The sequence below is a fragment of the Thermobia domestica genome, chromosome 5 (genome assembly GCF_964235325.1).
Source record: "Thermobia domestica chromosome 5, izTheDome1.hap1.1, whole genome shotgun sequence".
In the NCBI taxonomy this organism is placed as follows: Eukaryota; Metazoa; Arthropoda; class Insecta; order Zygentoma; family Lepismatidae; genus Thermobia; species Thermobia domestica.
In genome coordinates, this window is record NC_137458.1 from 5095162 (window position 1) to 5118664 (window position 23503).

The following is a 23503-nucleotide window of genomic DNA, read 5'->3' on the forward strand; positions in this document are numbered from 1 at the left end:
AAAAAAAAAAAAAAATTAACTAAAAACATTTTTATGGGTAGAAATTTATTTATTTATTTATTTATTTATTCGGATGCAATTTTTTTTATATGTACGCAGATATAAAAATTCGCATCCGAATTCATACTGTATCGTAATATCTCTATCTGCACCTACAACACTATCCGCATCCACAAACCCTCTATCTGCATTACAATATCTCTATCCGTATCCGCAATACCTCTATCCGCATCACAATATCTCTATCCGTATCCACATGGCAATATTTGTATGCGCATCTGCAATACCTCTATCCGCATCGCAATATCTCTATCTGTATCCGCATGACAATATTTCTACCCACATCCGCAATACCTCCATCCGCATCGCAATATCTCTATCCGTATCCGCATGGCAATATTTCTATCCGCATCTGCAATACCTCTATCCGCATCGCAATAAAAGTCGTTCACAGCACAGAACTGCTAGTAACTAATTTTAACAAAGGAAGATTTTCGGAGTATATACGAAATACAAAGACATTTACTAAACTACTGGCCTCTTACAAGCACAATTAGTATTGCTCATGACATTTGAATTTAAAAATCTACTTCTTGTCGCGTGGGGAACATAAATTATGAAAAATAATTGGGGGGAAAACGAAGATTTGATATTTTCACTACACGTCACGTAAATTACACTAGTTAACAAATTTAAACTTTTTGTTTGTTACATGAGAAAAATCACCTGATCTTAAAGGAACTTTTTGCGCTGAATTCGAATATGCACTCGGTTTCTCTCCATCACGTACAGTTTTCCCGTAACAGAGGGATTTTCGGGAAATTCCCTCAAAATTTTCCCTTTTTCAGATATTTTATTCTCCTAGCTCCTGTCCCCTTACATATAGTAACATAGAAATTATACCTAAGTATACCTTGATTTATATTTAATAAACCCTAAAAGTTTCGTAAAAATCGCTTTGCTCTTTCTAGAGAAATAAATATTTTTGTATGTATACTGTGTGCACTGTTAATTGCACCTGATAGTAATGCTTTCAGATCTCCTGAGTTGGGGTAAAAACGATTTGCTTTATTACTAAAAACACAGACATAAAAATGAATATTTACAATAGTCAACAACACACTTGTATTGCTCTCTGTAAATTAGAAACGTGTATAAAAATAGAATGTACTTCCAACGTATATTTTTTTAAACGTACAGTATATGTATATCTTAATACATATATATACAATTTTCCAAGTTTTTTCGTTTTGTTCATGAAATGGTTATCAATATTTGTTATCAAATGTTTTTTTATGTTTATGGGATAGCCGAGCTGATGACAAACATTATGAAGTGAAGGAATGGGAACCTAGAGTGAATTACGTACCTGGAGAATGCAACGTCAAATACGCTCCTTTGGTAGATCCTAATAAGATATTACTACCGCCACTTCATATCAAGTTACGACTTATGAAAAACTTTGTCAAAGCCATGGACACATCTGGTGAAGGTTTCAAGTATTTGCGAGATAAGTTCCCTAACCTGAGTGATGCTAAGATTTCAGCGGGAGTGTTTATTGGTCCCCAAATTAGGAAATTAATGCTTGAGGATAGCTTTGACAGCAAGTTAAACAGTGCTGAGCTAGCTGCCTGGACAGCATTTAAGTGTGTTGTGCGCAACTTTCTGGGCAATAACAAAGCTGAGAGTTACACAGAAATCGTACAGGACATGATACAGAAATACAAAGAGTTGGGTTGTAGGATGTCTTTAAAAATCCACTTGTTGCACTCCCACCTCAGCTTCTTTCCTGCTAACCTAGGTGCTCTCAGCGACGAACAGGGGGAAAGATTCCACCAAGATATAATGGCAATGGAGAAAAGGTACCAGGGACGATGGGATCCTTCAATGATGGGGGACTATTGTTGGGGTCTTGTTAGAGAATGCAACATTTCTTACAAAAGAAGAAAGTAGTGTACGTTTTTGTAACCCAATGGAAGTTTCATATATTGTGATAGTTTTGATTGTCTTTTCATGACCTTTTGGTACATTTGTATTACTGTTTATTGTAAATTGTCACACTTGTAAATTATATTGTATTATATTTTATATATGTGTTTGTGGTAATAAAGCAAAACGTTTTACCTCAACTTAAGAGATCTGAAAGCATTACTATAAGGTGCAATAAACAGTACACACAGTATACATACAAACATATTTATTTCTCTAGAAAGAATAAAGCGATTATTACGAAACTTGGAGGGTTTGTTAAATATGAATCAAAGTATACTTAGATATAATTTCTATGTTAGTATATGCAAGGGGACAAGATCTTGGGGTGTAAAATAAACGAAAAGGGAAATTTTTGAGGGATTTTCCCGAAAATCCCTCTGTTAGGGAAAATCGTACGTGATGGAGAAAAACCGAGTGCATATTCGAATTCAGCGCAAAAAGTTCCTTTAAGAACAGGTATTTCCTTTTATGTAACAAAACCTTTGTTAACTAGTGTCATTTGTAGTCCAACAACATTATGTCCAGGGAATTTCTCGGAATTTTTCAACATTCTCTTTTTCCCAATTCTTCCATAATAAGTCACTTAAACATATCATGCATCTCCCGGAAACTACAAATCATAATCATGGTACGAAAAACTAAAAATTCCTGTTACGTTATTTTGGAAAGTAAACACCTTTCTAACAAGTTACTATGAAATGAAATAAAACACGTCTTTCAGGTTATTTTAGCCAGGTTGTTATTTCACGCAAAGTTATGAAGTTTGCACAGAGGTTATAAGAGACATGAACCCTACATTGATTAATTAATTGATCTGTATTTGTGTCCTTTTTCAGCAGCGAGGCTATATAGGGTGAGACCACAGGCGCACCCACCGGGTCCGGACCTCCCCTTCCAAAAAAAAAAAAAAAAAAAAATCTTCGTATCTCAACATACGTTTTTACACTTTATCAATAAAACTAAACATTTCATCTTATACTTCATCTGTATTATTTCTCTTGTAAAAACAATCTAGGGCTAGCCACTACATCGGCGAAAGGGTTACTTGGATCTAGAGCTTAACATGAAATTCGAACTATATACACTGAGAAACAAATGTAGGTGGCGTACTTAAAAAGATAGGTTACATGAGAAATTCCTTAGATTTGGACAACGTACAGCAGACGTATAACTGAAAGCGCATGTTTTATAATACTTTCTGTGTAAGTGTTCCATCTATACGTACTTTTCGTATGAAACAATGTACGGGGGCAGGATCTCACATACAAATGGACGTATATAGCATATAGCTGACGAAGGTAACATAAGTATATGCATGTGATATACGGAAAACTGTTAGATGTCAGACATCCTGCAACGGCATGATGTAACATCTAAGGGCAGCGACTATGTAGCATACGGATAACGTATACTCCGTACTGATTGCTGTAGTAAGCAAGAGGATACCGTATATTTGTACAATATACCGCTGTCCGGAGAACGTATTTTCCTCTGTGTACTTCCAGCTACAATCGAACGAAGTTCTCCAGTAAGGATACGCATGAGACAAAAACTGAGCCTCTCTTATCTCATCTCATCTCCTGCGGAATCCTTGTCTCCAGCTCCAGCATCAAAGAAGTATTATGGGGTGTGATTTGAAGAAAATGCCAATGTCCAGCTATAACTACTCCGACTACTAGGAAAAGAGAAAAAGAAACAAATGTGATATTCTAGTTCTCGAGCCGCATTTCATATAAAGTAGTTTGATTTTAGCACAAACGTGCGCAAAATTAATTACAAAGCAAGTATTTTTCATTACTTCGTATGTGAAATGACTCACGCTGGATAAAGACTCAGAACTCCATGAGAAAATATGACTCATACATCGCAGTGGCGCCGGACTTATATAGTAGGAAATTAGTAGCAAATTTGTACTTTCTACCAGAAGAGAGGGATACTATTACTACGGGTTTCGTACGCAATAAAAGCGAACTTTTCCTTTTATTTACTCTTTTACCTTTTATGTACTGCAATCCCAAGAGAGTCCCCTTATTGGGAAGCATCATAGAAATCACACACCATGTTTCATCTAACTCCATCATCTTACCTCAGACTGTCAGTGGTAGAGGTCTTATCTCTGATGAATAGGGTCCCTGGCTCGATTCCCGAGCAAGTTAAGTTTGTGGTAGACAACATCGTGTCCGTTGGTTTTCTCGGGGTACTCCCGTTTCCTCCCACTTTCTCATTCCACCACTTGTTTCATCATCATTTTCCTTTAATCATAGTGAGCTCCTCCGTGGCTAAGCAGTTAGCGTACACGCCTATGACATGGGAGGCACGGGTTCAATTCCCGGCGGGAACTCATGTGGTTCGGATTCCACGTTAATCAGTAGGTCCACGTCTCATATAGCCTCGCTGCTGAACGGGACGTTAAGCTCAAAATCAACTCAACTCCTTTAATCATAGTCTCCCTTAGCTTAGAAGGTATAATCATAAGATATTAAACTGAAATATTTCATTTAAAAAAAAAAAAAAAACAGACTGACTTTTACATTTTCTTAAGTCTCAAACAACGATCGCGCGCTTCATAAAACTCACAATATTTACGATTTCTTCCTTTTAAGTATGGGATAAATGTATAATTTATTCTTCAACAATTTCAACCAAAGTAATGGAGATTATTAATTCAATCTGGCGCAAAGTATTCAATAGACATTAATATCATCAATTTTTGAATTGTGCCAAGAAGCGCTTTAATGCAGTCGAATAGTTGGTGATTGATTCCAACACTGATTCCCGGTAGTGGCACAACGTCCCGCAGGACGCTGAATACTAGATTACGCTCTGATCACACACTCCCGAACCTAAAATCGCTGGACCCAGTGGTATGGTCTTGAAATCTAGCTCTCTTGAAAGCGATATACTAAGGTGGGGGAACGGTTTATATATTATGAGAGTGTTCTTTTAGTGGTCTTTGCTCCCGCCAACTACATCGGATTCAAGCCTTTGTCGTGAACCGTAGCCCTCATCAATAGTACTCTGGACGTACGCAGGAATTTATTTCGGGAGAGTTCCAAATTCAATATAAGGTTAAGTTATATTAAAATTCGTACAATTGCCCATAAAACTAGACTAAATTTTCAGGAAAGTCGGGATTTCTGAGGATAAATTATATTAAAATTAGTAAAATCATCCCTCAAAATTATGCTAAATTTACAGAAAAGTTGGGATTTTAGGGGTACAAAATCAATATGACGATAAATTATATTACAATTTGTAAAATCACCCCTAAAATTAGACTAAATTTACAGAAAAGACGGAATTTCAGGGGTCCAAAATCAATATGACGATAAATTATATTAAAATTTGTAAAATCACCCCTAAAATTTACAGAAAAGTCCGGATTTTATGGGTCCAAAACCAATATGGTGATAAATTATACTAAAATTCGTAAACTACCCCCTGAAACTAGACCAAATTTCTAGAAAAGTTGAGATTTCTGGTGCTCCGGACTCCCAGGACTCACCCCTTGCGTACGTCTCTGATAGCAGGTCTTGTTCTTCATAACCTTGGAGTTACATAAGGGCTCAAAATACTACAACTCCTACCAAAATCACCGGGTTGTCTACTTGATTTCTTCTGGGATATGGGCCGATGAGCTTAATTTAGCTTAAAAGCAGTGGCGGATCTACTCCGAGGCCGGGGGGATCTAGGTTCGTCAAGTTTTTTGGGTGACAAATATAATTGAACCTATTATTTACATATTTTTGAAGGTTTATAGTAAACTTATGACATGACTATCATAGTCTGGGTTCTTGATGGCCCCCCAGTTTTTACTTTCTTGATCCGCCACTGCTTAAAGGTTGAGAAACTGCTTCAAAGCACAATTTCCTACGTAAATCCTCACCTGTGTGTAAACCAGTAGATCATTAGTCATTCTTATCAAGCAAGTGCCGGCACTGGCACACTTCGGTCCGAAAATGGAACAAATCATTCGAGTTTACATTTATACGTGAATGTACTGCATGTGCTGGCAGTGCTAACGGAAAATTTCCACAACAAAACAAACCCATGACCTATCTACAACCTCATGTTGTCTCTTGAGAGAGACAAAGCATATTGATAAGGAATTATCAGAAGAGTGCCTTTAGTACATAAAACAGTGATTTCTTACGGAAGCAAGACAATCCAAGAGAGTATAAACATTTACATATCCACCAGTAAAACTGGAATTTTCCTACTTCTTTGTCTACGATTTATATCACATCAATCCTCCTATCTTGATACCAAAGGCCCGCCTAAGGTAATCAGCTGTGAGTAATACAATTCTTAAAAACCACTTTATCCTGAATGCTTAGTCAAAACTAAAAACTACGTTAGAAAAAAGATATGAGCCACTTAGTGTACAAATGTTTGTTTACGTCTGAGTTCATTTACATCCCACAACCAGCTGAAGGATGACAAATATTAGTGATACAAAGCAACCCTTTTTTCCGGCTCGCATAGTCAAGCGGTCTAAGGTGATCACAAGACTTGCCTGTCGTGGGTTCGAATCCCACTCAGGGCATGGCTGTTTAGGTATTGTCCACTAACATTCATTTCATTATCACCGTTCATTCCTCATCGTCTCCTTTAGCCTACATGGAATGTATTAATACATGGGATGAAAAACTAAGAAATAAATACATAAAATAAAACAAAAATCTCTTTTTACATGTTTCTAGTACACAAACAACAAATGGTCACAAAAGATAAAACAAGTTTATAATTGGCTTATTTGTCAACATAGTTCTAAATATCAGCAGACCAAAACCGTATTCATGGAAAAATTAAATGTCGACTAAAAGCAGCAGGGAATTCGTGTTATTCAGTTCAAAATCTCCTGTCGTCGCGAATTCTGTCGAGGAATATGAAGCTTAAAATATATAAAACGATAATCATGCCTGTTGTTCTGTATGGTTGCAAAACATGGTCGCTTATTCTGAGGGAAGAACATAGACTGAAAGTATTTGAAAACAAGATCCTGAGACGAATACTCGGATCCAAAAGGAATGGGAATGGCGTAAACTTCATAACAAGGAACTGCATAATTTATATGGTTTACCAAACATTGTTAGGGTCATCAAATCTATGAGGCTCAGATGGGTAGGTCGAAAGGCGGAAATTTTGGCACCGGAAATTCTGGCACCAGTAGTTTTGACACGGTAATTTTGGCACCAAGAAACGAAGCAAACGGAAATTTTGGCACCATTTATAATAGAAGTACAGAAAATGTGAGAAAATACTCTGAATATAATAGATATTTAAATTTACATGTTATTAACTAGAACTGTTCCAGCGCGACGAATCAAACCAGTGACGAATGTACAGTCAGCGACAAAATTTCTTTCTCTTCTGTAAAAGTTATTTTGCTTATAACTTTGAAATTGATGGACTGATTTGAGTAGTTTTCTGAAATTTACCGAAAACTATATCTGCTTTAAGTTGCTGAATATTGCACTCAAATCTCTCTGTCCATTCGAGAGATATTCGCGGAAGAAATTTTAACATAGGAAAAGAACTTTTGTTACTGACAGTACAGACACCGGTAAAGATGCTATTGGCAGTTTCATTATATATTCAAAGCAAGTTAAAATTCCCCTCTAATGGGTTTGTATTTTACTTTCAAGTGCAAACAGTAAAAGCTAACTGGAACCGTGGAAATTGAAGTACAGAGAAAGAAAATTAGAAAATACTCTGGATATAATAGATGTTAATGTACCAATTTATTTTGCAGAGGAGATTACACCGAGATTCTTTCCATCGAAACTTCCGGCTCCCCTCTCACGCATATCCTAAAGCCTCATTAAAAGTTTAAGATTGAAATTGAAACAAATCCCTGAACGTGATTGGCTTGTCACACGGCGGTGCTGAAATCCGATTGGCCGGTCAACGGATGTTGTCGAAAAGTGAAATTTCCATTGTTCGAATCAGCTGTTACTGTTTGCACTTGAAAGTAGAATACAAATCCAGTGCAGTGAACATAGTGCAGTCTTCAGCAACTCAAAGAAGATACAGTTTTCCATAAATTACAGGAAACTTCTCAAATCAGTCCATCAATTCCAAAGTTATAGGCAAATAAATTTTACAGAAGAGAAAGAAATTTTGTCGCTGACTGTACATTCGTCACTGGTTTGATTCGTCGCGCTGGAACAGCCCTAGTTAATAACATGTGAATTTAAATATCTATTACATTCAGAGTATTTTTTTCACATTTTCTATACTTCAATTATAAATGGTGCCAAAATTTCTGTTTGCTTCGTTTCTTGATGCCAAAATTACCGGAGCCAAAATTACCGTGACTAAACTACTGGTGCCAAAATTTCCGGTGCCAAAATTACCGCGCCCCGGGTAGGTCATGTAGCCAGAATGGAAGAAAGTAGGAACGCTTTCAATGTTCTAACTAGAAGTCCAATCGGAAAACGACCATTAGGAAGACCGAGGCGCATATGGCAGGACAATATTAGGATAGATCTCGGAGAAATAGCAATACAAAGTAGAAACTGGATCAAGTTGGCTAAGGATAGAAGTCAATGAAGAGGTTTTTGTGGCGCTGAACCTCCGGGTTCCATAGACCATAGAGTTAGTTAGGATATATATATCGGCCATTCCATCGTAACGGGTGTTACATTCGGACGAATAGAAATTGTTATAGAAATGTCCTTATTGGGTCAAGATATATCAAACTGCCTCGAAACATCACCGTTTGTCTCTATATTTTAGTAAACACTAAATTCATTACATATACATGATACCAGAACTCAGTGATAGTGAAAAATGTGGCGTAACGGGTGTTACAGCAATTGGACATGCACTTTCAGATGCATGTAAAGTTAAGCCAAACTCTGCGAATGTCCAGATCAGAATTTGTTTCCAATTATGTGTGCACTTTTCTGAAAGTATGATGTTGTGAATATTAGAATCAGAAATTCCATAAGTGTAATGGCTTTTATTTTTTAAAATGTTCAATACCGTAACGGGTGTTACACAGTGCAAATGAACTTAAACCAACTTCACTTTTAATGAATATATTATGTAAAGAACAAAATATTACAATGTTAATAGATAAAAATACACATGTAGTACAGTGTAGGAAATAAAAACACAAAATAATAAACATATAAATCAGAAGAATGTAGGAAGTTGCAGTATTAAATATGTAGGTCTGTTGATACACTGATCATCAACAAAAGTTTATTTTTCTTATGCTTCAGTGACATTAACTCTGGAACTAAACTGCTACACAACTTTGTTATTCTTTAATTTTCATAATCGGATTTGGCAGTTTACCAATCACGTCATGAAAATGAATTGTATTGTGCCGTGCTGGGAAAATCAGCGCCCGGGGCGAGAGTATACGACGGCGCCCCCGTACATATTAGTCAGGTTGACAGACCAGCCGCGAAGCGACACTATGGTTGGGGCAAACCATAAGAAACTTTTCCAAAATAAACCCTGCTTTTCCTTGATTTCGAGGATTTTTTATTACTTTTTTCCTTCCATTTTATATATGTACACATGCATTTTCCTAACATGAGTAACATTATAGGACCAATTCCTAAAACAGGAAGAGGATTTAAGTGCATACTAATTTGTACTGATATGTGAAGTATTTTTCTCTCTTTTTTCTTTCCTTTTCTTTTCCTACCGAATCTTTTGCCCCTTTACTTCGGCGCCCGGGGCCGTCGCCCCGCTAAACCCCCCTTACTAGTATACTTTCTAAACTTCAGCGTAGTTCGAATTCTTTTTCGCCACAAGATTTCAAGAACATAACTCTAATATCACAATTTTCGTCCGAAAATCCTTGACGGATTCCAACTTGATGATAATCTTTGTTACTTATTTCATCTTTCATTGCCAGCAAGACAACATTCCAACACAAATATCTTTCCGCAAAGGGCTGATCACAACTTCATTCGGAGTCTGCGTACACATCATTGTAGTGTAGGGTTTTTCTGGTTTCTTAATGAAAATTTGTCATGCTGCAGCCTCTAATGATTTGCTAAACGAAGACTTCCAAAGCAGCGTATTGGGCTTCTGATAAAGAAGTAGACTTCTGGTATGTAATGAGTACTCAATTAAAATACGGCACTTTTATGCTATTTAATCACTACCCTGAGTATGCGACTTAACGGGGGAATGAGAGGGAGTCCCCCATCGTACGATATCTCCTAGATATTATATTCTCTGGAGTGCATTTCATCACCTCCGGTATAATGTCCCTTAATTTCGCCCACTGCTCATCCTTACCATAATTTGTCTTCAGAAGGGGACCCTCTATAACTTTACTAACTTCAAATTCCCTATTTAGAGCCTTAGAACTAGCCTAAGTGCACAAAATATCACTTTTAAATCAAGCTAACAATTCACGTGTAACACCCGTTACATTGGCAATGTAACAACCGTTACGCAGTTTTTGCCTATTAAATTATAAATATAATGATATTCATTTTCTTGTTGTATTGCCCATGTGCTCATTTTTACTTCTGCAAAAGATAGACTACTTCTGACTTTTAGTACAAGTTGTATAGAAAAAAATATATCTTTTTTTGTAACGGGCGTTACATAATTACATTGGTACCAAAAGTAGTCAAATAGTAGACTACTTAATATACTAACAGCTTTAAAACTTCTGAGCTTCAGTTCCTAAGGTTTACGTGCTTGTCTACATCGCAGTGCAACTGAATCAAATGCTTATAATGTGTTGTTTAGAGGTGTCCAATATTGTTGGTAAATTCTTCCTTCGACTGGCTTCGTACAGCATAGAATTTCAATCGCTCAAAAAGACAAAAACTAAAACGTTTTAACAACAAATCGATCTGCATAGTAAATTTTGAACCTTTCTGGTCATTTTTATATAAATAACGAGCAAAATATATTTAAAACAATTTTCTGACCTTAGGCTCATATTTACGTGGAATGGCCGATATATATATATATATATATATATATATATATATATATATATATATATATATATATATATATAGAGAGAGAGAGAGAGAGAGGGGGGGGAGAACATAAAACTATTTCAAAGTTAAAAATTTCAGGGAGTCTACTCCCTTCGTACGTCTGTGTTTGTACAGGCAGAGAAATATATGTAGCCATAGATAAAATAACACTCTTTAGAAGGAAATTTTGTGCAGTTTTATTTTTCATCGAAAAAAAACTTTAGTTCTTGTATTTATCAGTATTTTCCTTGCACTTTATATTCTTAGAATATATGTGTTCCTGTTTTGTCTAATGACCTTCCAGCACTTTTTTATCTTATCTTTGGGCAGAACAGGAATTCCTGTTTTGCCTAATCTTTTGCAAAAAGGGATATTTAAATTTCAAGGAAATTAAGAGTAATTATTTTCCCGACAATTGCAGTCGCTTTTAGAGCCCCTGAAATTATAATATCAATCGAAGACCACCATTATTTTACTACGAGTATATTTAGGCAATGTCTACTGCATGTCTACAAGTTCACAGATATTGGTTCGCTGTATACGAAGCTTCAGTGTTTGTGCTTAATTCTAGTTGCATATATAAAATAGGAATATTTATAATTTCTTTTTTTATAACACTTGTAGTCTTATTTCTACTGTATACAGGAAACTACAATTAAGCACAACCATTGAAGGTTTGTATACGACCGACAAACAAGTTGTAAAGAGTCAATGGCATTGCGTAAATATACCCGTAGTAAAATAATGGTGGTCCATGATTGCTAAGTTAATTTCAGGGACACTCACTGAAATACAAAAATCAAGGAGCCCTGAAAGCAACTGTAATTGCCGGGAAAATAATTACTGTTAAATTTCTCTGAAATATAAATATCACTTTTTGCAAAGATTAGGGATTAGAATCAATGAATTCTAACTCCTTTTCAAAAATGTGCTACATAGTACTGGAGGGTCATTACGCATAATAGGAGGGAACCGTAAGAAACACTATGTAAAATTTTCACTACCAAGTGCGAAATAATACGTGAAAATTTTCCTATTATGAAAAGCTGTTAATAATTTGCTGTTATTTAATATTCCTATACATACATGTAATCTATTTTATACCTTAATGTGGAGTTAATTCTTGACCGTGGAAATTTCTTCTCCAAAAATTTCCGAAAAAAATATAGTGAAACACAACCTAAAGCTTACAATGATCCACACCACTACTTGGTTTGCAAACCGAGAATTTGTCTTCTACCTGGAATCGAACCCAAGACCCCCCCTAATTACAAAGGTCATGAGTCTACCGATTCATCCAAAGAGATCTGATAGAAATACGTTGTACTGATTTTGTATACATGAGAATATTTTGTCATCAGAAGGACAAAAAGATACACGACTACACAAGTGAAACCACTGTTTAAAGTTCTACACATTATTAAAATAAATGCACAATTTCAAAAGATTACAGAGTCTTGAAGATTAGTGCCGTGCCGTGGAAAATCAGCGCTTGGAGCGATAGTATATGACCGCGCCCCCTACACCAGCTACCGCGAAACGCCACCATGGTTGGCGCGAATCGTAAGAAGATTTTCAAAAATGAATCCAGCCTTTCCTTGATTTTGAGCACTTTTTATTACTTTTTCCTTCCATTTTATATCCTACATGTATTTTCCTAACATGAGTAACATTATAGGACCACTTCCTAAAGCACGAAGAGAATTTAAATACATACTAATAATATTTCAAGTAATTTCTCTGTTTTTTTTCTTTCCTTCTTTTCTTTTTTTCTTCCTCCCGAATTTTTCGTCTCCTTACTTCAGCGCCCGGAGCCGTCGCCCAGCTCGCCCCCTCCCAAGGCACGTCACTGCAGAAGATCTCATTTAGTCTGAGTTAGCTCGCTGAGTCAGAAATACAGATTTAATTTAATTTGCATATCGTGAATAAAGATACGAAGCATTTTTCACTCTAGCTCTCATACACATACATATGCAGAAAATACTTCGGATTTCAATAAATCACCCACATTCATGTTTCCTGGGTTTGTAATGTATGAGAGATCTTCTAGTTGGCTTGACATATGTGAAGACGTCGCTAGAAAGTTCACACGATTTGTGGAATTTTTACTTTTAAATGTATTTATTTTTGGTTTAAACCGATTGTTTTCTTTTTGAACACTTGATTTAAACCTCCTTAGTTTTAAATCAACAGACCTTGATTCGAATAAATTGTGGTGGGCCGCGGTGACTCAGTGGTAGAGCGCTCACCTCTGGTGCGTGGGACCTAGATTCGAGCCCAGCTAGAGCCAAGTGAGCTTTGTGATGCACAAACACCGTGTGTCTGAGTTTTTCTCAGGGTTCTCCCGTTTCCTCTCACTTTCACTCCACCATTTCATTCATTTATCATCATCGTCGTCTCCTTTAGCCTAGCCGGCATATCCATGCGACGTATAACTTAAAGATTTAATTTCAAATAAGTTCTGAATCCTTTTTACATTGGAAACAATTAACATGGGAAATGTTTAGAGGGGAAACCGACTTATATTTAAATATCAATCCCACCATTCGCCTAACGGGACTAAGAAAAGACAGAAAAACTTCAGTTAAGATGGTTGCTAGGCAAGTTTCGAATCCGAAGACTAATGAACGCTAATATTTACTAAATGAAAAAAGTACTTTGTTAAATTTAACCTTAAATTTCCAAGCCTGCACAAACCTGATTATTTATGTCATTGGACGATCTGTCATTATCATTAATGGCGGCCATCGTGTTTCTAGACGGTAAGGTAAGCACAACAATATACACTAGGTATGTGTATCTTCCACCAGCTCATGAAAACTAACTATCAAGTGCGAACATAATACAATCCTATATGGCATCCAGTTGTTTGCTTTTCACCAATAAACAAACTCACACCTGCACTTGAAAGAACGTTACAGAATAACGTGCCAGCTTATAATAAAAAGAAAAGAAAAGAATGCAATAAAAATAGCTGATAACAAAGAACAAAGAATAAAATAAACGAAGCAAAATAAACTGGTAAAGTAAATCATATCGTACGGAAAGGGTAACAAAGCGAACAATTGCACACACGAATATTTTTAGTACCAGCAATGGATGATACAGCTGTGTTCGAAGCTTAGAGCTCACGCATTTTATTTTATATATCTTTTCTGAGACTACGAAAACTTGTTTTAGAATTGACGTTTAAGCGAAAATAATTCCCTGAAATTTAAAATCGGTAGACCATGAGTTCTAATTATTGTATAGGTAATAGATCAAGATATATTTTAAAAATAATACAATAGACGTGTAACTAAGATGCTTACTCAAAGCGAGCGCTGTTTTTTTTTTTTTTTTTTTTTTTTTTTTAATGAAAAGATCGAATATATTTCAATCAAAAATTTTCTTGTACGCCTTATATCTGGAGAACTACATATAGTGTAGACAAACTCTAATTATCACTTAACTGAGTATAATGTGCTTATTCAGTAGAAAATACAAAAACTCGATTTAGGGCCCGTTCAAAAATTTTGTGGCCCCCTGATCCAGAAACTACTTATTGGCTAAGATCGGGTCTATTGATCCATTTTTTAAAAATTATTCCTAAAATGCTTGTTTTATCACTCTACCTAGACTGATTTCAAACCCAACCAATGGAAATAGTTCTCGAGCCTCCACGGAAACGATGACTTTTTTTATGACGAATTTTAACCTCAAACATGTTCCTAAATTTGAGATAATTTCTCTCTTTGCCCCTGCTCGATGTCATTCCTACAGAACAGACCTAACTCAAAGCCTAAACGAAAACCACAAAAGGCCCCATACCCGTATGCTTCATGAAAGTCCGATAATTACTACGAAATTTATAGTGTTTCAAAATGGGTTAAATTAACCCCTTTGCCACTTACTAGTTTGAACCGTAAGCAATAGACCACATTACGAAGCCCGAAAATAAGCAGAAATTAATTATATTTAATGAGAATTAGGGTTTGCATTTGCTTTTAAACATTATTATTATTATTATTATTATTATTATTATTATTATTATTATTATTATTATTATTATTATTATTATTATTAAGTATTCTGCCTATTGGCAGGTATTCGGACTAATGACTTTTTTTCTTTTTCTTCTTCTTAATTTTCAGTTTGGGCCTGGAAATGTTTCTTCCATGTTTCTGGATTTTCAGCTTCCTCTTTCAACTCCCAATATTTTCTTCTAATTTTCAAGCCATCGATCAGTTGTGTTCTTCTTCTTCCTATTCCTCGCTTCCTTTCCATCTTCCCTTCTATGGCAGTGTAAAGAAGATAATTTCTTCGCAAGATGTGTCCAATCCAATTGGCCTTCCTACGAAGGATGTGGCTAGAAGCGTCCCCTTCTCTTCTATTCGTTTTAAAACGTCTTCGTTTGTTACTCTTTCTGTCCATTTTATCTTCTCCATCTTCCTCCAACACCACATTTCGAAGCTTTTTAAATATTTCTTTTCTAATTTCCGTAATGTTCCAGTCTCTGAACCATAAAGTCCAATGCTCCATATGTAGCACCAATTTCTTCCTTAGTCCAATATTAAGGCTGCTAGTTAAGAGTGATCTTTTCTTGTTGAATGCTTATTAAAGATAGAGTGAATTAATTTCCCAATCCCTAACTTCAACTCTAAAAATAAGCAACCCTCAAATCAAGCAAGGGCTTTATTAAAATAATAATAATAATAAAATGGGATAATGGGATAAATGTGTTCGAAATGTATCGTTGAATATATTTTTAATAGCGTTAATTAGTCCTTATTCTTAACCGGTTTTAACTCGAAGTAAAAGGGTACTATTGATAAGGTCGATAGTGGAAATTTTTTTAAAAAAAATGATGGAGATGAATTTTACTCTTTAGTGCCCAACGTTAAAACCTGGAAGTATTTGATTTCTTTCACTTCCGGTCTGAGTTGAGAGTTACAAGACAGAAGACGTTCGTTTCTCTTTTCCTTTTTGCTCTATGCGGATCAACACTGAAGCCGGAAGTGAAATAAAATCAATTTTACATCCCATATTTATGCCAACCAGGCTGAAGGAGACGGCGATGATGAAAAATGAATCCAATGGTGGAATGAATAAAGTGGAAGAAAATTAGAGAACCCTGAGAAAATCCACACACACGGTGTTTGTCCACCACAAAATCCACTTGGCGCGAGTTGGGATTGAACCAGGGATCCCATGTGAAGCCAAAAGTCGTAGTGAATTTGTATCATTTTCAGCTTCAGTAGAGGGTTAAAGATGGAGGGTACAATGTATTTTCGGGACGTATAATCGATTGCAAGTAACCTTCTCGTTATTTATTACCGTTTCTGCTGTATAGTGATCGTTAAAACCGGAAATGGTTGATTTTTACCACTTCCGGTTTCAGTCTAACCTCCGTCAACGAAATCGATTCCTAACTTTTAAGCCGATACATCCAGTCCAAAATTGATGATGATACATCACGTAGTTCTTAAGGTTAATTCACACATACTGTGCCGTGGAAAATCAGCGCCCAGGGTGAGAGTACACGACGGCGCCCCCGTAAATATGAATGAGGTCGACAGAACAGCTGTGAAGTGCCACTATGGTTGGCGCGAAGCGTAAGAAAATTTCAAAAAGACCCTGTTTTTCCTTGATTTTGAGCACTTTTTATTATTTTTTTCCTTCCATTTTACATATCTTTTCTTTTTTCTCCCGAATTTTGCGCCCCTTACTTTGGCGCCCGGGACCGTCGCCCAGCACGCCGCCATGGCACGGAACTGCATGCCCGCGACAATTCACACATACTATGCCGTGCATTACCGTACCGCTACTGCTTTCTAAAATCACTTCCCTTGGTTCTGGTCAACTTCATGTCGATTCGTGTGCTCCGAAGAGAGCCGAAGATTCGCGGCCGAGTAACGACGGGGTTGCTCTCTCTTCAAAGCGGCCTGTCGGGGCACGGCACGTCCTGTGTGAATTTTTTTTTTTTTTTTTAAAAAAAAAGACAATCCAATGAATTTTCAATGCCAAAGTCTAAAAAGAAACTGTGGAACACGATACAGACGAGGAACGGAACACTATGTGTGAGTTAACCTGTAAGAGTTTTCGTCTCTCGGACGAACGGACGGACGGACACACGGGCAGACACAGTCAATACACAAAAAGAACATTGCTAAACGAAACTCCTGAAAAAGAAGCTTGCATATGACTGTCCTTGACTCCACATCCAATTCTTTCGCAAGATATCCTCTCTATTGCTGAAAGTCCATATTAAACAGCGGAAATTTGCTAATCAGCCTTACATTTAATGTCATATTGGCAATTATGCATAAATATAATTAAGAATAATTCATGTTATTATAAACGTGACGTTCCAACGGTAACACGTGAGTCTGCAAATGGCGGTGAATTGCTTGTGCAACGTTTTATCATAGACTAATAAACATAAATAACGTCAATGAATTTTATCACTTATCAATCACGTTATAAACAACGTACTAGCAGCAAAGCTGACAATAAGCAGCAATTATATATTTACTAGCAGAAGTATCGCCCGTTCTTCGCATGGAAAAAACAAGATTTAATGAATACAAAACTGGACATTTTAATATTGTAGAAATTGTTTCCTTTTCTCCTTTTAGAAGCAGAATTTTTCAAAACGCTAAAATAAAACGTATTCACTTATTTTTAATTGAACGTTTATGTACCAAATTTGACGCCTCCAATTCAAGCGAATCTTCAGATCGGGCATCGTATCTGTGGGTTTTCTCGGAGTTCTCCCGTTTCCTCCTACATGCTCACTCCACCGATTCTTCCATAATTATTTACTTGCCTTAATCATCCGTCTCCCTTAGCCTAAATGGCCTAACCGAGAGACGTTAAACTGAAAGAAAGATTTTCCATTTTCCTCCACATCCACGTTTCGAAAGTGTGATGAAGTTTTTTGTAATATTCACGTTTCTGCTCCACAAAGCACAATATTCCACAAAACGGAAATGGATGGATCGTTTCTTTAGGCTTAAGTTGGTAATGAACTTCTGTAAGAATAATTGGAATATCGTATTTTTAAGGACAAAATAAACAAATTTAATCGTGAGTTACAAGTAACGAGTCGAAATTAATGATTCCTAAACCACAACAAACAGAGTATATCACGAAATGAGATTGAAATAGGTTATTCCCAAAACACACTAAGTAGATTTAGGCAAGGATATATGACTAAAATAATTGGAATAGTTTAAAATCTAAAGATTAAAGATCGGATTTGATTATTGGAAGGAATCTAACGAATAATCTTTTACTTAAGACTTGATTTTCTAAGGAAAAAATAATTCGTAACAGCAATAAACTTTTAATCAGTTGTCGAATCGGGCCTGTATGGAATATCGATAGTAAATTAAAATACCAACAATCATAGCAGTTGTAAAAAAAATTAAAATAAGCTCTACAGTAGAGTTACGAAAACTCGGCCTAATGTCGACCAGTGGCCGAGCTCGTCAAAATGGCGGGTTATCGGGAATAGGGTTAAAACAGAATAAGTACGAGTGTTTCCTCAGAAAATATAGTACTTTACTTGTATGTATTGGTTGTCTCAGAATACAACAGAGTATAAACTGCCCAAGTGCCTTTAAACCAAGGAAAAGTACATACTTTATGAAAGCATAGAGGCTTTACTATACATGAAAATGAAAATTAATGAATACACGCTGTACAGTAATTTACCTGATATGACAGACCTCAGAAAAATATTTTATGAAGGCATAAAGCTGTCTATAATGAAAATTAACTAGTCGACTTTGCAAAAACGGGCTACTTTTTTAAAGAAAGAAATGTGTAATGCCCTGTTGTTTTACGTACTTCTGGCTTGTCAGGGTATGGCCGAGTTATCCGAACTGATGGGTTATGGAGTGCTCACTTTTAGAGACTTCACTGTATTATATTTTTAAAAATGTCCAAGTACACACACACACACATGCATTTCTCATTTTTCAACTTTTTCTTTTTGCTCGTTTCAACTGCACTTTATCAGTTTTTAGTAAACTTATTAAAGTGTATATTTATTTACCATTTTCCTATTTATAACAACGTTATTTCCGATACGTCAGTAGAGCTGAAATGAAATGAAATGAAACTTCTAGCTTTACGTCCCACGAATATGTCCGTTAGGCTAAGCGAGACGGGTGATTAAGGCAAGTGAACGATAATAAAAGAATAATTTAGAATGTGAAAGGGAACGGAAGAACGCCGAGAAAATCCAGATACGATGATGCGTCGTCGGGAATCGAACCAGTGACCCATCGCACCAGAAGTGAGCGGTCTACCACTGAGTTACCATCTCCCTAATCAGTATTCACATACATCTGTTTTGGACCCATCTAAAATAATACGCGATAAGACATACGATATTACAGTTTGCGAGTAGGAAACGTAAATATGAAAAGAAAGCTTGTTAATCTAGATACAAGAGAGGCAGTGAAAAGTGCAATTCATTTAACAATCCCTCAAAATATAAAAAGATAGGTTTATGTATAGGAGCATAAAGCTAGGTTGTCATGTTGCAAGAATCTTGTAGCTGAAATTAAAAATTTTTGCAACCCCATCCATTCCCCCTTTACACACTACAACTTTCTGAAACCAAGAAAGAAAGACATCTCCACCCATGAAACACGGCACTCTAGTGGACAAAAACTGAACCTAATTAAAAACGTGTATTTTGGCGCGCTTCCCCTTCCCGTCCGAAAGAATTCGTTGTTTTGGAAGCGACGAAACTCTTTTTCTTCATATCAGTGGGAGGGCGATAGCATATAACAAGCAAGACGACCCAGAAATTTGCACATTGTTCAACTCCTTGCAAGATGAAAAAAATGTTGCATGTCCCTTTCAAGCCTGTCTGCATGCAGAAATATAATAGGGTCGCAAGATTTTTTAAAAAAATGATAGCTACAAGATTGTTGTAAAGTGGCAACCTAGTTTAACTAGTGCTGGTCACGAGACGAGACGAGATGGGATATGCATTATCTCGTCTCGTCTCGTAAACTTCTGTACAAAACTTATGTGTTGAATATTTTCGTAATTTCATCTACAAGTTGTCAGAATCCTTCTGTGACACGAGAGGTCCACGGAAGGTGTAATGAAAAAAATATTAAATGAAATATTTCAATGTAAACGTCTCACGATTATGCCCTTTAGGCTAAGGGAGTGTAATACAGAGTTTCCCAATCTTTCTTCTTTGGGGCACATCAAAATACGTTTCAAACTTTCGCGACATCCCTGCATGTGATTTTTTCCTAGATACAAAAAATAAACACGTGGAACAACTATGAGATACAAATCTCACAAGCAAATTACATAAGACTCTTGAATAGAAACATATTAACATAAAAGAAACTTTTGAGTCTTAAGCAGGAATATGAGAAACACATATTATCATTAGAAATATAAGAAGATATCAAACTTAAAACTAGTAAGATATTTGCCCCTGGTGATTTTTTGTAAAGCATATCTATGCATGGACGAACTATTATTGACAGACACACTCTCATGTCCAGTGTTTCTTTCCAAAGAAAAATGAACAGCGTTAAAAGCAAACTTTCTAGCTTTAAACTTAGAAGACATGTGTTGAATGAAGTCAATTAGCGACATTTTTTTTAAAAAATTTCTTCCAAAGATAATTTCTTTGTGAAAGATCTTAGAAAACATTAAGATTTTCGCGATACACCAATGTGTCGCGAACAGCGGTTGAGAAACGCTGGTGTAATATAAAAATATTTAATCCATATTTATTATGTTGCTTATCTTTAAATATTGATAAATGCTCTTCACTGTGTTCGGATAATCACTTTATAATTTTTCTACGACGAATCACGCAACACTGAAACAGTGTCTGAGATCTAAGACCTGGGTGAACCAGTGTTGCCCACGATTCTCTTGAAATTTCGCGTCTCCATTCGAATTTAAAACAGAAAATTCTCATCTCTTTTCGAGACGAGACGAGGGGCCGCGGTGGCTCAGTGGTAGAGCGTTCACCTCTGGTGCATGGAGTCCTTGGTTCGATCCCAGCTCGCGCCAAGTGAACTTTGTGGTGGACAAACACCGTATGCGTGGGTTTTCTCGGTGTTCTCCAGTTTCTTTCCACTTTCTTCATTTCCTTAATTTCTCTTCATCGCCGTTTCCTTTAGCCTAGCCGGCATAACGAGGGACGTAAAAGCTTTCACTTTTTACAAGATGAGACAAGAAAGGTTTCGTCTCGTGGACAAGACTAAGCATAATGCTGGTAATTTATTTTCAATCCAACCACTGAATGTAATTATCAAGTAATGCAAAATAATTATATAATAGTAAATGTACAGAATACAAAATCATACCCATTACATGAAAGAAGAAAAAGAACAATTAGTTGATAGTTGTCCTGTTCGTAGCATGGTATGTGGAACTGAGTATATTCGGGAAGCAGGAAATCCAAAAACCTGAGTAAAATCCATGCATTTTGAAATTTGGAGAAACATTTCAAATCGTTGTCACAACACTTGTTAACTACACCTGATGCTCACTACGAAATACAACGTTAACTCGAAAACTTTAAAGAATTACTTGTCAAACTAGCAACAACTGTTATAAGCTGTCAGAAAGCCACTTTCTTCAACGTTAACTGAAAATTTTGGGGAAGCTTTGTCATTATTGTAACGATAAACAAGGCAAACTTGGTTAGGAAAATTCCATTACAAACAGTATACATCGTGGGATAAAGATGAAGGTTTTGATAAAGGTCATTTGTAGTACGTGTAAAAATTATAGTTGGTTCGACCATACCTAGCCCCCCCCTCCCCCTTCATTCAAATATGACTCATTCACTATTTTATTCAACGCATTTATGCGTATCTTTCCGTTTTGATCACTCCAAAAATAGTAATGATAACGGAACTGCAACATCTGCGTCGTTTTTCTCTTTCAAAAGAACTAAATGAAAAAATGTTGCAGAAACGGGTCATTACATAAGGTTAACAACAGCCACTGGGTACTTTTCCACTCGAATCGGAAACGAACCTATTGCAGAGGATAGCTTATCGCTTCCTTCTACAGCGTTTACATCCAACAATATTAACAAATTACTAAAACTATTCCGTACAGCATAAGAAGCATGAATGTTGATAACAGTAAAAGCAAAAACGTTCAACAGTTTATTTTACTATGTGTCAAATGGTCCGCACATTTTGCCAAACTAATTCATCTTATGATTCTTAAAACTAGGATACCGTTATCACGACTCACTTATCTGCTTTCGATTTCGAGCCATTTTCAAAATCGGCATTTATTTTCGCGTTTGTAAACGGCTGAAAACGGAAAGCCACTAGGTGACTTGTGATAACGGTGCCTCACGCAAAATAATATTGTCTAGGGCGCTCTTGTTCCACATTTTAATTATCTTTTATCTATTTGAAGATATCACATAATTACTGTAAAATTAGCGGTATTTTAATTTCGCCGGGATGAAGCCTCTTAAGACTTCTGGGCTTTCGGTAACTATGGCCATGTTATCCCGTCACGTATAAGGGATTACGTCCCTCGGCGATCCAGGGGCGGATCCAGGACCGACTTCTGGGGGGGGGGGGCGGTGGGTTGTCATACTGCTACTTTTAAGGGTTCCAAACTTTGGGATGGATTTTATTTATATATATAAAATAAGAAAGTTTCCTCTTCTGGGGGGGGTGATCGCCCCGATCGCCCCCCCCCTGGATCCGCCCCTGCGGCGATCACACTATCCGAGGAAAAGGAAGGAAGAACGGACTGAGAAAGAAAGGGCACAGCCTGGGAAATGTATATTGGATACTATCCCGGCATTTGCCTGGTGTGAATGAGGAAAACCCATGAAAACCTCACTCAGGATGGCTAGCCTCAAAAAGCTTTTACACTTTTTCGACCGAGTGTCCCCATCGGAAATCAAACCCAGGACCGCACGCACCAAGGATGAAAGCGTTAGCGATTACGCTATGCAGGGGCCACTCAATGATCAATGGATTCTATTAATCTTAAAAAATTCTTGAAATCATTTAAAAACCTTTTAAGTTTCCTTGTGTCTCAATGGATCTTTTTCTCCTTTGTCCAGCAGCAGACCTGGATTTCATTCAATTCATGGCGGAAGTACTGTATTGCACCGAAAATAAAATCGGACCCTTAAAAATGAAGGAAGAAAAGAGAAAGGCAATTGGATTCAGAGACAAAATAGTGATTTTATTTTACCCATGTACCACATGATATATATACAGTACGTAACTGTAAAGAGCGAAGATTCAAAATGGAAATCAGTATCATTTCAAGCAGCATACAATATGATGAATTGTCCTTTTAAAATACTTATTGTAAAGTCGTGATTTAAAACCGTACCTTATTGAAACTACGAAAGCGCAACAAACTTTTGAGTTCAAATGGTAGCTGTGGTTCGCATCCAACATCGAGCTTACTTTTATGTTCCACATAGATTCAGTGCTACGAAGAGACGCTGGTCAAATTTGTTGCTTTTGAAGAAAACTGTTCGGAAAGAAACTCACTCCTAACAGTATACTAACTAC

The 23503-nt window shown here is 36.5% G+C and overlaps 1 protein-coding gene across 2 annotated transcripts in view; it reads right to left on the bottom strand.

Moving 5' to 3' along the window:
- LOC145685697 (proton-coupled amino acid transporter-like protein pathetic) overlaps positions 1-23503 on the bottom strand; it is a 166670-nt gene that overhangs the window by 57855 nt on the left and 85312 nt on the right. Inside the window, exon 1 of one of the 2 annotated variants that reach the window (XM_081758129.1) lies at positions 21302-21555. The exons of the other annotated variant lie outside the window; for it this stretch is intronic. The gene's annotated coding sequence lies outside the window, so the exon portion shown is untranslated. Of the gene's footprint in view, positions 1-21301; positions 21556-23503 lie in introns of those variants that run through there. 2 annotated transcript variants of the gene reach the window in all.